Genomic DNA, 17,326 nt, shown 5'->3' on the forward strand with positions numbered 1-17,326 from the left:
TACAGAGCCCCCGACACACACAACCCCCTTAAAGGGCCCTCGATACACACAACCCCCTTAAAGGGCCCTCGATACACACAACCCCCTTACAGAGCCCCCGATACATGCAACCCCCTTAAAGGGCCCTCGATATACACAACCCCCTTACAGAGCCCCCGATGCACACAATCCCCTTACAGAGCCCCCGAAACACACAACCCCCTGACAGAGCCCCCGATACACACAACCCCCTTACAGAGCCCCCGATACATGCAACCCCCTTAAAGGGCCCTCGATACACTCAACCCCCTTACAGAGCCCCCGATACACACAACCCCCTTACAGAGCCCCCGATACACACAACCCCCTTACAGAGCCCCCGATACACACAACCCCCTTAAAGGGTCCTTGATACACACAATCCCCTTACAGAGCCCCCGATACACACAATCCCCTTAAAGGGTCCTTGATACACTCAACCCCCTTACAGAGCCCCCGATACACACAACCCCCTTACAGAGCCCCCGATACACACAATCCCCTTAAAGGGTCCTTGATACACTCAACCCCCTTACAGAGCCCCCGATACACACAACCCCCTTACAGAGCCCCCGATACACACAACCCCCTTAAAGGGCCCTCGATACACACAATCCCCTTAAAGGGTCCTTGATACACTCAACCCCCTTACAGAGCCCCCGATACACACAACCCCCTTACAGAGCCCCCGATACACACAACCGCCTTACAGAGCCCCCGAAACACACAACCCCCTTAAAGGGCCCTCGATACACACAACCCCCTTACAGAGCCCCCGATGCACACAACCCCCTTACAGAGCCCCCGAAACACACAACCCCCTTACAGAGCCCCCGATACACACAACCCCCTTAAAGGGTCCTTGATGCACACAACCCCCTTACAGAGCCCCCGAAACACACAACCCCCTTACAGAGCCCCCGATACACACAACCCCCTTAAAGGGTCCTTGATACACACAATCCCCTTACAGAGCCCCCGATACACTCAACCCCCTTAAAGGGTCCTTGATACACACAAGCCCCTTACAGAGCCCCCGATACATGCAACCCCCTTAAAGGGCCCTCGATACACTCAACCCCCTTACAGAGCCCCCGATGCACACAATCCCCTTACAGAGCCCCCGAAACACACAACCCCCTTACAGAGCCCCCGATACACACAACCCCCTTACAGAGCCCCCGATACATGCAACCCCCTTAAAGGGCCCTCGATACACACAACCCCCTTACAGAGCCCCCGATTGACACAACCCCCTTACAGAGCCCCCGATACACACAACCCCCTTACAGAGCCCCCGATACACACAACCCCCTTACAGAGCCCCCGACACACACAACCCCCTTACAGAGCCCCCGATACACACAATCCCCTTAAAGGGCCCTCGATACACTCAATCACCTTACAGAGCCCCCGATACACACAACCCCCTTACAGAGCCCCCGATACACTCAATCCCCTTAAAGGGCCCTCGATACACACAACCCCCTTACAGAGCCCCCGACACACACAATCCCCTTACAGAGCCCCCGATACATGCAACCCCCTTAAAGGGCCCTCGATACACTCAATCACCTTACAGAGCCCCCGATACACACAACCCCCTTACAGAGCCCCCGATGCACACAACCCCCTTACAGAGCCCCCGCACTCACAACCCCCTTACAGAGCCCCCGATACACACAACCCCCTTACAGAGCCCCCGATGCACACAATCCCCTTACAGAGCCCCCGATGCACACAATCCCCTTACAGAGCCCCCGATACACACAATCCCCTTACAGAGCCCCTGATGCACACAATCCCCTTACAGAGCCCCCGACACACACAACCCCCTTACAGAGTCCCCGATACACACAATCCCCTTACAGAGCCCCCGATGCACACAATCCCCTTACAGAGCCCCCGACACACACAATCCCCTTACAGAGCCCCCGATACACACAATCCCCTTACAGAGCCCCCGATACACACAATCCCCTTACAGAGCCCCCGATGCACACAATCCCCTTACAGAGCCCCCGACACACACAATCCCCTTACAGAGCCCCCGACACACACAACCCCCTTAAAGGGTCCTTGATACACACAATCCCCTTACAGAGCCCCCGATACACACAACCCCCTTACAGAGCCCCCGATACACACATCCCCCTGACAGAGCCCCCGATACACACAACCCCCTGACAGAGCCCCCGATACACACAACCCCCTTACAGAGCCCCCGATACACACAATCCCCTTACAGTGTCCTTGATACACACAACCCCCTTACAGAGCCCCCGATGCACACAATCCCCTTACAGAGCCCCCGCACTCACAACCCCCTTACAGAGTCCCCGATACACACAACCCCCTTACAGAGCCCCCGATGCACACAATCCCCTTACAGAGCCCCCGACACACACAACCCCCTTACAGAGCCCCCGCACTCACAATCCCCTTACAGAGCCCCCGATACACACAACCCCCTTAAAGGGTCCTTGATACACACAATCCCCTTACAGAGCCCCCGATACACACAACCCCCTTACAGAGCCCCCGATACACACATCCCCCTGACAGAGCCCCCGATACACACAACCCCCTGACAGAGCCCCCGATACACACAACCCCCTTACAGAGCCCCCGATACACACAATCCCCTTACAGTGTCCTTGATACACACAACCCCCTTACAGAGCCCCCAATACACACAATCCCCTTCCAGAGCCCCCAATACACACAATCCCCTTCCAGAGCCCCCAATACACACAATCCCCTTACAGAGCCCCCAATACACACAATCCCCTTACAGAGCCGTTGAAACACACAATCCCCTTACAGAGCCCCCAATACACACAATCCCCTTACAGAATGCCGGATACACACATCCCCCTTACAGTGCCTTTGATGCACACAATCTCCTTACAGAGTCCCCCATACACACAACCCCCATACAGAGCCCTTGATACACACAATCATCTTCCAGAGCCCCTGATACACAGAATCCCCTTACAGAGCCCCTGATACACACAACCCCCTGACAGAAATTGCTGGGGCCTTGACAGAAATCTTTGTTACCTCATTGGCTACACGTGAGGTCCCAGAGGACTGGAGAATAGCCAATGTTGTTCCTTTGTTTAAGAAGGGTGGCAAGGATAATCCAGGAAATTCTAGGCCGGTGAGCCTTCCGTCAGTGGTAAGGAAATTATTAGAGAGGATTCTTCGGGACAGGATTTACTCCCATTTGGAAACAAATGAACTTATTAGCCAGAGCAGCATGGTTTTGTGAAGGGAGGTCGTGTCTCACTAATTTGATTGATTTATTTGAGGAAGTGACGAAGATGATTGATGAAGGAAGGGCAGTGGATGTTATCTATATGGACTTCAGTAAAGCCTTTGACAAGGTCCCCCATGGCAGACTGGTACAAAAGGTGATGTCACACAGGATCAGAGGTGAGCTGGCAAGATGGATGCAGAACTGGCTCTGTCATAGAAGACAGAAGGTAGCATTGGAAGGGTGCTTTTCTGAATGGAGGGATGTGACTAGTGGTATTCCGCAGGGATCAGTGCTGGGACCTTTGCTCTTTGTAGTATATATAAATGATTTGGAGGAAAATGTAGCTGATCTGATTAGTAAGTTTGCGGATGACACAAAGGTTGGTGGAGTTGCGGATAGTGATGAGGATTGTCAGAGGATACAGCCGGATATAGATTGGTTGGAGACTTGGGCGGAGAAATGGCAGATGGAGTTTAATATGTAAGTAAAGAAAGAAAGTAAAAAGAAAGAGTAGGGCTTCAGGACATCCTCCTGGGGGATGGTGAATAGCCAGAGGCCTTGGTCCACATTGGTACCAATGACATAGGTAGGAAGAGGGATGAGTCCTGAAAACAGATTAAAGGGAGTTAGGAAGGAAATTAAAAAGCAGGACCTCTGAAGCAGTAATCTCAGGATTACTCCCAGTGCCACGTGCTAGTGAGCATAGGAATAGGAGGATTGAGCGATTGAACACATGGCTGGAGAATTGGTGCAGGAGGGAGGGAATCAGATTTTTGAGGCAATGGGACTGGTTCTGGGGCAGGTGGGCCCTGTACAAATGGATGGGCTACACCTTAACAGGACCGGAACTAATATCCTCACAGGCAGATTTGCTAGTGCTGTTGGGGAGGGCTTAAACTAGCTTGTCAGGGGGATGGGAACCAGAGGGGTAGCTCAAATTGGAAGTAAGTAAAGCTGGTAACAGGAGGTAGAAAAGTGGAGGCGAAACAAAGGGGAGCATCAATTAGGTTTAGAATGCAGAATAATGTCAAGAAGACAAGGTTAAGGGCACTCTACCTGAATGGACGCAGCATTCGCAACAAGATAGATGATTTAAAGGCCCAAAAAGAGGTAAATGGGTATGATCTAATTGCTATTACGGAAACGTGGCTACAGGGTGACCAAGACTGGGAACTGAATATTCAAGGATATTCAAAATTTAGGAAGGACAGGCAAAAAGGAAAAGGAGGTGGTATTGCACTGATAATAAGGGATGGGATCAGTACTTTAGTAAGGGAGGATCTCAGATCGGAAGAACAAAATGTGGAATTTGTTTGGGTGGAGCTAAGAAACAGCAAGGAGCAGCTGTTTATAGGCCACCAAACAGTAGTGGTAAGGTGGGGCATGGTATTAATTAGGAGATTAGAGAAGCCTGTAGCATGGGTAATGCAGTAATCATGGGTGACTTAAATCTGCACCGAGACTGGGTAAACCTAATGAGCACTAATGCTGTGGAGGACTGTGGAGGGTTTCGGGAATGTGTTCGGGATGGTTTTCTAGAGCAGTATGTTGAGGAACTGACTAGAGAACAGGCTATTTGAGACTTCATATTATGTAATGAGAAAGGGCTAATTAATAATCTTGTTGTAAAAGAACCTTTAGGGATGAGTGAGCATAATATGATAGAATTTTACATATGTTTGAAAGTGAGGCTGTTCAATCTGAAGCCAGGGTGTTACATTTGAACAAAGGAAATTATGAAGGAATGAGGGGCACATTGACTGAGGTGGATTGGGAAAATACATTTAAAGGTATGACAGTTCATAGACAATGGAGAGTCTTTAAAGAAATATTACGTAGTTTACAGCAACAATACATTCTTTCAAGGTACAAAACCCCCAAAAGTAAAGGCAGTCACCTGTGGATAACAAAGGAAGTTAAGGATTGTATAAGATTAAAAGAAAAGGCCGATAAAGTTGCTAGAAATAGTAGTAAACCTGAGGATTGGGAGAATTTTAGAATACAGCAAAGGAGGACCAAGAAACTGATAAAGAAAGGGAGAATAGAATATGAATGTAAGCTAGCAAAAAACATAAAATCAGACTGTAAAAGCTTCTCCAGGTACATAAAAAGGAAACCTTTGGCTAAGACAAATGTGGGGCCATTAAAGGCAGAGTCAGGAGAATTTATAATGGGGAATAAAGAAATGGCAGAGAAGCTAAATGATTACTTTGTGTCTGTCTTCACTGAGGAAGATACAAGAAATATCCCAGAATTAGAGATCCAAGGGATTAGGGAGAATGAGGAATTGAAGGAAATTAGTATTAGTAAGAAGGTTGTATTGGAGAAATTAATGTGGCTGAAAGTTGATAAATCCCCAGGACCTGATATTCTACATCCCAGAGTGTTGAAAGAGGTAGCTGTGGTGATGCATTGGTGATCATCTTCCAAAATTCTATCGATTCTGGAATGGATCCTGCAGATTGGAAGGTAGCAAATGTCACCTCACTATTTATGAAGGGAGGTAGAGAGAAAACAGGGAACCACAGATCTGTTAGCCTTATAGCAGTCGCTGGGAAAATGCTAGAATCTATTCTAAAGGATGTGATAAATGGATACTTGGATAATACTGATCTGATTGGGCATAGTCAACATGGATTTATGAATGGGAAATCATGTTTGATGAACCTGTTGGAGTTTTTTGAGGATGTTACTAAAAGAATTGATAAAGGGGAGTCGGTGGACATGGTATACATGGATTTTCAGAAGGCTTTTGATCGGAGGTTGGTTAGCAAAATTAAAGCACATGGGAAAGGAGGTAATATACTGGCATGGATTAAGGACTGGTTAACAGGCAGAAAGCAGAGAGTAGGAATAAATAGGTCATTCTCACATTGGCAGGCTGTGACTAGTGGGGTACCACAGGGATCAGTGCTTGGGCCCCAGCTGTTCACGATATATATCAATGATTTGGTTGTGGGACCAAATGTAATATTTCCAAGTTCGTGGATGACACAAAACTAGGTGGGAATGTATGTTGTGAGGAAGATGCAAAGCAGCTTCAAGGGGATTTGGAGAGACTTGGTGAGTGGGCAAGAGTGTGGCAGATGGAATATAATGTGGGAAACTGAGGTTGTCCACTTTGGTAGGAGGAAGAGATGTGCAGGGTATTTCTTAAATGGTAAGAGATTAGAAAGTGTAGATATGCAAAGGGACCTGGGTGTCCTCGTCAATAAGTCACTGAAAGCTAGCATGCAGGTGCAGCAAGCAATTAAAAAGGCAAATGGTATGTTGGCCTTTATTGCAAGAAGATTTGAGTACAGGAGTAGTGAAGTCTTGCTTCAATTGTATAGAACCTTGGTTAGACTGTACCTGGAGTACTGTGTGCAGTTTTGGTCCCCTTACCTTCGAAAGGATATTATTGCCATAGAGGGAGTGCAACAAAGGTTCACCAGACTTGTTCCCAGGATGGTGGGACTGTCCTATGAAGATATTTTGGGGAAACTGGGCTTGTATTCTCTAGAGTCTCAAAGAAACTGATCTTATTGAAACCTACAAAATACTTAAAGGGATAGACAGGGTAGATGTGGGTAAGATGTTTCCCCTGGTTGGGGAGTCTAGAACCTGGGGACCCAATTTCAAAATAAGGGGAAAGCCACTTAGGACAGAGATGAGGAGAAATTTCGTTACTCAGAGGGTTGTGAATCTTTGGAATTCTCTACCCCAGAGGGCTGTGGAAGCTCAGTCATTGACTATGTTTAAAGCAGAGATTGACAGATTTCTAAATACCAATGACATAAAGGGATATGAGGATAGTGTGGGGAAAAAGGCATTGAAGTGGATGATCAGCCATGATCATATTGAATGGCGGGGTAGGCTCCTATGTTCCTCTTAGGGACAATAGGGTAACCTGCGTGTGGAGGCAGAGGATGTGGTATAGTTCTTAACGAATATTTTGCATTTGTTCAGAAAAGAGAAGGACGATACAGACATTGCAATCAGGGAGGAGGAGTGTGAAGTATTTAATGATATTAACATAATGAGACAGGAAGTATTAAGGTGTTTTAACATTTTTGAAAGTGGATAAATTCCCAGGCCCAGATGAAATAGATCCTAGACTGTTAAGGGAAGCAAGAGAAGAAATAGCAGAGGCTCTGGTATTAATTTTCCAGTCATCTCTGGCTACAGGTGTGGTGTCAGAGAACTGGAGGACGGTAACAGTGTACCATAGTTTAAAAAGGGAGAAAGGGATAGACCGAGTAATTACAGGCCAGTGAGCCTAACCTCTGTGGTGGAAAATTTGTTGGAAAAAATTCTTACGGACAAGATAAATCTTCATTTAGAAAGATATGGATTCATCAAAGACAATCAGCATGGATTTGTTAAGGGAAGGCCACATCTGACTAATAAGATTGAATTTTTTGAGGAAGTAACAAGGAGTGTCGATAAGGGTCATGCTTTTAGCGTAGTCTATATAGATTTTAGCAAGGCTTTTGATAAAGTTCCACATGGCAGACTGGTCAAAAAAGTAAAAGCCTATGAAATTCAAGGCAAAGTGACAAATTGAATCCAAAATTGTTCAGAGGCAGGAAGCAAAGGGTAATGGGGTCGAGGGGTGTTTTTGTGACTGGAAGGTTGTTTCTGTTCTGCAGGGGTCCGCACGAGGTCCCTTGCTTTTTGTGATACATATCAATGATATGGACTTGAATGTAGGGGGTATGATTCAGAAGTTTGCAGATGATGCAAAATTGTCCATGAGGTTGATAATGAAGAACAAAGCTGTAGACTGCAGGAAGATATCAATGGATTAGTCAGATGAGTGGAACAGAGACAAATGGAGTTCAATCCGGAGAAGTGTCAGGTAATACATTTGGGGAAGGCTAACAAGGCAATGGAATACACAATAAACTGTAGGATACTGAGAAGTGTAGAGGAACAGAGGAACCTTGGAGTGCATCTCTACAAATCCCTGAAGGTGGTTGGACAGATAGATAAGGTGGTCAAGAAGGCAAATGGAATATTTGCCTTTATTAGCCGATGCATAGAATATAAGAGCTGGGAGGTTATGTTGGAACTGTCTAAAACACTAGTTAGGCCACAGCTACAGTACTGCATGCAGTTCTGAGCACCACATTATAGGAAAGATGTAATTTCACAAGAGAGGGTACAGAGGAGATTTACAAGACTGTTGCCTGGACTGGAGAATTTTAGCTATGAGGAAACATAGGATAGGCTAGGGTTGTTTTCTTTTGAACAGAGGTGGCTGAGGGGAGACCTAATTGAAGTCTATAAAATTATGAGTGGTCTGGATGGAGTGGATAGGAAGGCTCTATTCTCCTTGGTTGAGGGGTCTGTAACCAGGGGGCATAGACTTAGAGTAAGAGGATGGAGGTTTAGAGGGGATTCGAGGGGAAATATTTTCACCCAGAGGGTGGTGGGGATCTGGAACTCACTGCCTGAAAGGATGTTAGAGGCAGAAACCCTCATAACATTTACAAAGTACTTGGATATGCATATGAAGTGCCATAAACTACAAGGCTACAGACCTAGAGCTGGAAAGTAGGATTAGGATGGATAGCTCCTTGTCAGCTGGTGCGGACACGATGGGCCGAATGGCCTCCCTTGGTGCTGTAAATTTCTATGATTCTGTGGTTGCTGGGAAAGGAATGAAAATGAATATTCCAAAGGTTTTAAAATAGAAAGGGTCATTTCCTTTTTGTTTCCCTCTTTTCAGCTCTTAATAAACCTCAGTGTAAAGTCTGTAGGAAGCTTCTCATATTCAGCCGGATGGCAGCAATCTGGAGTGTGAAGACAGCTGTCACAAGCCAGGGGGAAGTGGCTGCTAATTCACTCATGTTGAGGTTAATGGCACTGTCTACAGGCCTGGCTCTTCCTGGCAGTGTCCACAACTTATGGTGTCCTGGCACTCACTCCTGTGCCAGGATGTAGAAGGTCGAGTTTGCAATTGGTGAAGGCGAGCGGTGCTCACTCTAATCTTATCCCGATAATAGTGAACAAAGCATCTGCAAATGAACTTCTCCATTCAAAAGTTCTTCCATGATAAGCACAATAAGTTAGCTTTGAGAATCCCTCAAACATAGATCCCTCAAACATAGATCACTCAAACATAGATCACTCAAACATAGATCACTCAAACATAGATCATGTACACATAGATCATGTACACATAGATCATGTACACATAGATCACTCAAACATAGATCATGTACACATAGATCATGTACACATAGATCACGTACACATAGATCACTCAAACATAGATCATGTACACATAGATCATGTACACATAGATCACTCAAACATAGATCATGTACGCATAGATCACTCAAATATAGATCATGTACACATAGATCACTCAAATATAGATCATGTACGCATAGATCATGTACACATAGATCACTCAAATATAGATCATGTACACATAGATCATGTACACATAGATCACTCAAATATAGATCATGTACACATAGATCACTCAAATATAGATCATGTACGCATAGATCATGTACACATAGATCACTCAAATATAGATCATGTACACATAGATCATGTACACATAGATCACTCAAATATAGATCATGTACGCATAGATCATGTACACATAGATCACTCAAATATAGATCATGTACACATAGATCATGTACACATAGATCACTCAAACATAGATCATGTACACATAGATCACTCAAATATAGATCATGTACACATAGATCACTCAAATATAGATCATGTACGCATAGATCATGTACACATAGATCACTCAAATATAGATCATGTACACATAGATCACTCAAATATAGATCATGTACACATAGATCATGTACACATAGATCACTCAAATATAGATCATGTACGCATAGATCATGTACACATAGATCACTCAAATATAGATCATGTACGCATAGATCATGTACACATAGATCACTCAAATATAGATCATGTACACATAGATCACTCAAATATAGATCATGTACACATAGATCATGTACACATAGATCACTCAAACATAGATCATGTACACATAGATCACTCAAATATAGATCATGTACACATAGATCATGTAAACATAGATCACTCAAACATAGATCATGTACACATAGATCATGTACACATAGATCACTCAAATATAGATCATGTAAACATAGATCACTCAAACATAGATCATGTACACATAGATCACTCAAACTTAGATCATGTAAACATAGATCACTCAAACATAGATCACTCAAACATAGATCACTCAAACATAGATCATGTACACATAGATCATGTAAACATAGATCATGTACACATAGATCACTCAAACATAGATCATGTACACATAGATCATGTACACATAGATCACTCAAATATAGATCATGTAAACATAGATCACTCAAACATAGATCATGTACACATAGATCATGTACACATAGATCACTCAAATATAGATCATGTACACATAGATCATGTAAACATAGATCATGTACACATAGATCACTCAAACATAGATCATGTACACATAGATCATGTACACATAGATCACTCAAATATAGATCATGTAAACATAGATCACTCAAACATAGATCATGTACACATAGATCATGTACACATAGATCACTCAAATATAGATCATGTACACATAGATCACTCAAATATAGATCATGTACACATAGATCATGTACACATAGATCACGTACACATAGATCACTCAAACATAGATCATGTACACATAGATCATGTACACATAGATCACTCAAACATAGATCATGTACGCATAGATCATGTACACATAGATCACTCAAATATAGATCATGTACACATAGATCATATACACATAGATCACTCAAATATAGATCATGTACACATAGATCATGTAAACATAGATCACTCAAACATAGATCATGTACACATAGATCATGTACACATAGATCATGTACACATAGATCACTCAAACATAGATCATGTACACATAGATCACTCAAACTTAGATCATGTAAACATAGATCACTCAAATATAGATCATGTAAACATAGCTCATGTAAACATAGATCACTCAAACAAATATCACTCAAATATGTATTGCTTCAGATGTCACACTCCAGATGTTATATCCCAAATGTCGCACTCTAAATGTCGTTCTCAAGATGTCAAACTCCAGATGTCACACTCCAGGTGCCACATTCCAGATTTGCACACGTTTCACTCCTGATGTCACATTCCAGGTGCCACATTCCAGATTTTCACACGTTTCACTCCAGATGTCACATTCCAGATCTCACACTCCAGATGTCACACTCCAGGTGCCACATTCCAGATTTGCACACGTTTCACTCCTGATGTCACATTCCAGGTGCCACATTCCAGATTTTCACACGTTTCACTCCAGATGTCACATTCCAGATCTCACACTCCAGATGTCACACTCCAGGTGCCACATTCCAGATTTGCACACGTTTCACTCCTGATGTCACATTCCAGATCTCACACATCAGATGTCACACTCCAGATTTGCACACATGTTTCACTCCAGATGTCACACTCCAGGTGCCACATTCCAGATTTTCACATGTTTCACTCCAGATGTCACATTCCAGATCTCACACTCCAGATGTCACACTCCAGGTGCCACATTCCAGATTTGCACACGTTTCACTCCTGATGTCACATTCCAGATCTCACACATCAGATGTCACACTCCAGATTTGCACTCATGTTTCACTCCAGATGTCACACTCCAGGTGCACATTCCAGATTTGCACACGTTTCACTCCAGATGTCACATTCCAGATCTCACACCAGAGGTCACACATCAGATTTGCACTCATGTTTCACTCCAGATGTGACACTCCAGATGTGACACTCCAGATGTCACACTCCAGATTTACACTCATGTTTCACTCCAGATGTCACACTCCAGATGTCACACTCCAGATTTGCACTCATGTTTCACTCCAGATGTCACACTCCAGATGTCACACTCCAGATGTCACACTCCAGATTTGCACTCATGTTTCACTCCAGATGTCACATTCCATATGTCACACTCCAGATTTGCACTCATGTTTCACTCCAGATGTCACACTCCAGATGTCACACTCCAGATTTGCACTCACGTTTCACTCCAGATGTCACACTCCAGATGTCACACTCCAGATTTGCAAAGAACAAAGAACAAAGAAAATTACAGCACAGGAACAGGCCCTTCAGCCCTCCAAGTCTGCGCCGATCCAAATCCTCTATCTAAACCTGTCGCCTATTTTCTAAGGGTCTGTATCTCTTTACTTCCTGCCCATTCATGTAACTGTCTAGATGCATCTTAAAAGACACTATCGTGCCCGCGTCTACCACCTCCGCTGGCAACGCGTTCCAGGCACCCACCACCCTCTGCGTAAAGAATTTTCCACGTATATCCCCCCCTAAACTTTTCCCCTCTCACTTTGAACTCGTGTCCCCTTGTAATTGAATCCCCCACTCTGGGAAAAAGCTTCTTGCTATCCACCTTGTCTATACCTCTCATGATTTTGTACACCTCAATCAGGTCCCCCCTCAACCTCCGTCTTTCTAATGAAAATAATTCTAATCTACTCAACCTCTCATGCACTCATGTTTCACTCCAGATGTCACACACCAGATTTGCACTCATGTTTCACTCCAGATGTCACACTCCAGATGTCACACACCAGATTTGCACTCATGTTTCACTCCAGATGTCACACTCCAGATGTCACACTCCAGATGTCACACTCCAGATTTGCACTCACGTTTCACTCCAGATGTCACACTCCAGATGTCACACTCCAGATTTGCACTCATGTTTCACTCCAGATGTCACACTCCAGATGTGACACTCCAGATGTCACACTCCAGATTTGCACTCATGTTTCACTCCAGATGTCACACTCCAGATGTCACACTCCAGATTTGCACTCATGTTTCACTCCAGATGTCACACTCCAGATGTCACACTCCAGATGTTACACTCCAGATTTGCACTCATGTTTCACTCCAGATGTCACACTCCAGATGTCACACTCCAGATGTCACACTCCAGATTTGCACTCACGTTTCATCCAGATGTCACACTCCAGTTGTTGTACTCCAGATGTCACACTTTGTAGCAAGTACAAAGAATTTTGAGAAAAAGTATAGAGGGAGCCAATTGTCCACTACAGTTTTTACTGACCCTGAGGATAGGAGCCAGTGATTCACAAGCAGCTGCCACCCCTTAGAAACATCCCTCACCCCCGCAGCACCTGAGCCATAGCCTTACAGAGACAGGGTCAGGACCAGGGTCAGGGATAGAACAGAGACAGAAACAGAGAGAGGATCAGGGTCAAGGCCAAGCACAGAGTCAAGGCCAGGGTCAAGGCCAGGGACAGGCCAGAGTCAGGAACATGGCCAGGGATAGAAGGAGGATCAGGGACAGGGTCAGGGACAGGGCCAGGGCTAGAGAAAGGGCCAGTTAGACAGGGTCAGCGACAGGGTCAGAGCATGGGAAAGGGCCAGTTAGACAGTGTTCCCCCTCAGCAAAATGCTTGGCAGCCAATGAAGTACTTTTTGAAGTGTAGTCATTGTTGTAATGTCAGAAATGGGACAGTCAATTTGCACTCAGAAAGATCCCACAAACAGTAATGTGAAATAGTGCCATGGGATCTTTTATGCCCAAGTGAAAGGGCAGACATAATCTCGGGTTAACATCTCATGCAAAAGGGAGTGCCAGTAACAGTGCTGCACTCCCTCAGTACTGCACAGGAGTGTCAGCCTGGATGATGTGCTCAGGTTTCTAGGGTGAGAGGCCAGAGTGTTACCCACTGAGCCACAGCTGACTGAGATGAAAGCCGCACTAGTCGGAGTTTTTTTGGCGTTGTTAATTGTGAGTAAAGCTTTCACCAGGACATTGGAAGAGCTTGTTCTTCTTCCACCAGGAGTATCATCTTCACAACCACGCGGACTGCAGAGGCTCTGGGAGAAAGCTGTCTCACGGGTAACTCAGAATAGGCAATAATTGCCAGCCTTGCCAACGATGCCCACATCCCGAGAATGAACAAAATAAAAAAGAAATACGTAATATAGGGCTGGATTTTAACAGCCTGCCGCCGAAATAGGCTGCTGGTGGAAAAAAATGTGGCCTGCATGCACGGGGCCCACCTCACAGAGCTGCCGCCATTCCAAACCCCGATGACTCGGAGGGGGCAAATGAGCCATCGCGGGCAACAGCGTCTGGCGCCAATGCCCATGCGCAGGTGCCATTTTTAAAGGGATATAGCCCCAAATGAAACGTTAAATTTTTAAAGGGCCAGTTAGTGTACATTGCAAAAAATGAATGTAAAAGTCTTCCCATGCCCGCTCCCACCCGCTCCCCCCCACCTCCAGTGGCATTAAACTTTATTTCAGCTCTCCCCTCTGCCGGAATACCTACCGACCTTCCCCTTCCCATCACCCGCACAACCAATCCGAGAAGTTTGACTCTGCTACCCTGTCTAATGCTGAAAAAAGTACCTCCTCCCTCCTTCCCACAGGTGTCGCACCACTTTTCCCTGAACAGGGATTCGAAGCCGCGGCATTGTCGGCTGCTCGAATGAAGATTGGTGTGGCGATTAAGTAGGTGACAGGACCTTCATTAAATCAGGTATGTAAATTAATTTACCTATTGAAATTGGGGTCCCATCGCCGAACGGCGGGGCATGCGCCACGAGGCTTCACCGCCGCCGCCCGAGATCGGTACGGGGCCGGCTGCCGTCAGGGTTGGTGGGGGTCTCCTCCGTTCCAATCTTCATTGCCCACCACCCCCCCCACCACCTTTCCCGGTGTCGGAGAGGTTTTAAAATCCAGCCCGTAAAATGTAAACATTTTCTCTGAAGAACTAAAACCATTTCACTTACAAGGATAATTCATTTCTATACCCAGGCATAGGGTGGGGGAGAGGGATAGGTGAAGGGTAGGGAGAAAGAGACAGGGAGGGGGGACAGGGAGAGGGGACAGGGTGAGGGTGAGGGAAAGGTGGGGGGGACAGAGAGAGGGAGAGGAAGGGGGGACTGGGTGAAAGACAGGGAAAGGGAGTGGGGGGGGGGGACAGGGAGAGGGACAGGGAACGGGTCCAGGGTAAAGGTTAGAGAGTGGGAAAGGGAGGGAGAACAGGGAGAGAGACAGGGAGGGGTAAGAGGATGAAGGTTAGGGAGAGGGAGGAGGGACAGGGAGAGGGACAGGGAGGGGGATAGGGAGGGGGACAAGGACAGGGAGCGGGGGACAGGGAGTGGGAGAGGGAGGGGGATAGGGTGAAGGATAAGGAGGGGGAGAGGGAGAGAGGACAGGGAGAGGGATGGGGGGGACAAGGTGAAGGATAGGATGAGGGAAAAGGAGGGAGGACAGGGAGAGGGAGACGGAGGTGGAAGGGTGAAGGATAAGGAGGGGGAGAGGGAGGGGAAGAAGGAGAGGTGGGGGACAGGGTAAAGGATAGGGAGAGGATGAGGGAGGGGGGACAGGGAGAGGGGAGGACAGGGTAAAGGATAGGGAGAGGGTGAGGGAGGGGGACAAGGAGAGGTGGGGGACAGGGTAAAGGATAGGGAGAGGGAGAGGGTGAGGGAGGGGGGACAGGGAGAGGGGAGGACAGGGTGGAGGATAGGGAGAGGGAGAGGGTGAGGGAGAGGGACAAGGAGAGGTGGGGGACAGGGTAAAGGATAGGGAGAGGGTGAGGGAGGGGGGACAGGGAGAGGGGAGGACAGGGTGGAGGATAGGGAGAGGGAGGGGGGGAAGAGAGACGGTGGGGAACAGGGTGAAGGCGAGGTAGAGGGTGAGGGAGGGGCGTCAGGGAGAGGGACAGGAAACAGGTTAGACGTTCTCTTTCTCAGGAATGAAACATCACAGCAGGACTCCGGGGCCTCGACTAACCACAAACCTATTGTTGAAAAGTGACGATTTGTGCTGAACATGTATCTCATGGTTGCCATGCCAATCTTCTGCAGCTCATTGACATCTCCTACATTCTGCCTTTCTGCACAACCATTTAATGAAGATCTCATTTCCGTATCCCCTCTCCCCCTCCACCCCATCTCTATAAAACACACGAGTGACTCTACACAATGTATTTTGCCTCGGGGCACTCATCAATATCCCTAGAATAGACACAACGGCTTTTAATGAACTTCATGTGGTGTCCATATGCTTCAAACAAGAGAGAGAGAGCCAACTGCTACTGGATGAATAATCCTCTTTAAATTGTTCCCAGTCTGGCAGCAGTGAACTGAAAGCAGCTTTACAGCAATGCTGCCCCATCAGTAATGTTGAAATGGCTTTGCATCCCTGTTAAGGCAACAACAGCAACTTTTGTTAATGTAGCACCTCAAACATAGTAAAACTTCCACAGAAGCAATTATCAGACAAAATCTGACACTGAGCCCCTATCAGTAACAGTGGGTGACCATATAGGAGATAGTGACCATAATACAGTCAGTTTTAGCATAATCATGGAAAAGGACAAAGATAAAACAGGAGTAAAAGTTCTAAATTGGGGGAAGGCAAATTTTACGGAACTGAGAGGTGACCTGGTAAAAGTAGACTGGATACAGTTACTTGAAGGAAAATCAATGGCAAATCAGTGGGAGGCATTCAAGAGCGAGATACTACAGGCACAGTGTAGGAAAGTCCCCACAAAGATAAAGAGTGGTACAGCCAAATCTAGAGCCCCCTGGTTATCTAGAAGCTTACAGGGTAAATTAAAGCAGAAAAAGAAAGCTTATGACGATCACAAATATCTTAATACTTTAGAAAGCCTCGAGGAGTCTAGAAAGTGCAGGGGTGAAGTAAAAAAGGAAATTAGAAAAGCTAAGCGAGGACATGAAAAATTATTGGCAGGTAAAATCATGGAAAACCCAAAGATGTTTAATCAGTACATTAAGAGCAAGAGGATAACTAAGGAAAGGGTAGGTCCTACCAGAGAGGTACCGGGGAACTTACACGTGAATGCAGAAGATGTGGGCAGGGTTTTTAATGAAGTTTTTGTTTCTGTTTTCACAAAGGAGAGGGTTGATGCAGACATTGTAGTTAAAGAGGAGGAATGTGAAATAT

The sequence above is a fragment of the Heterodontus francisci genome, chromosome 3 (assembly GCF_036365525.1).
Source record: "Heterodontus francisci isolate sHetFra1 chromosome 3, sHetFra1.hap1, whole genome shotgun sequence".
NCBI lineage: Eukaryota > Metazoa > Chordata > Chondrichthyes > Heterodontiformes > Heterodontidae > Heterodontus > Heterodontus francisci.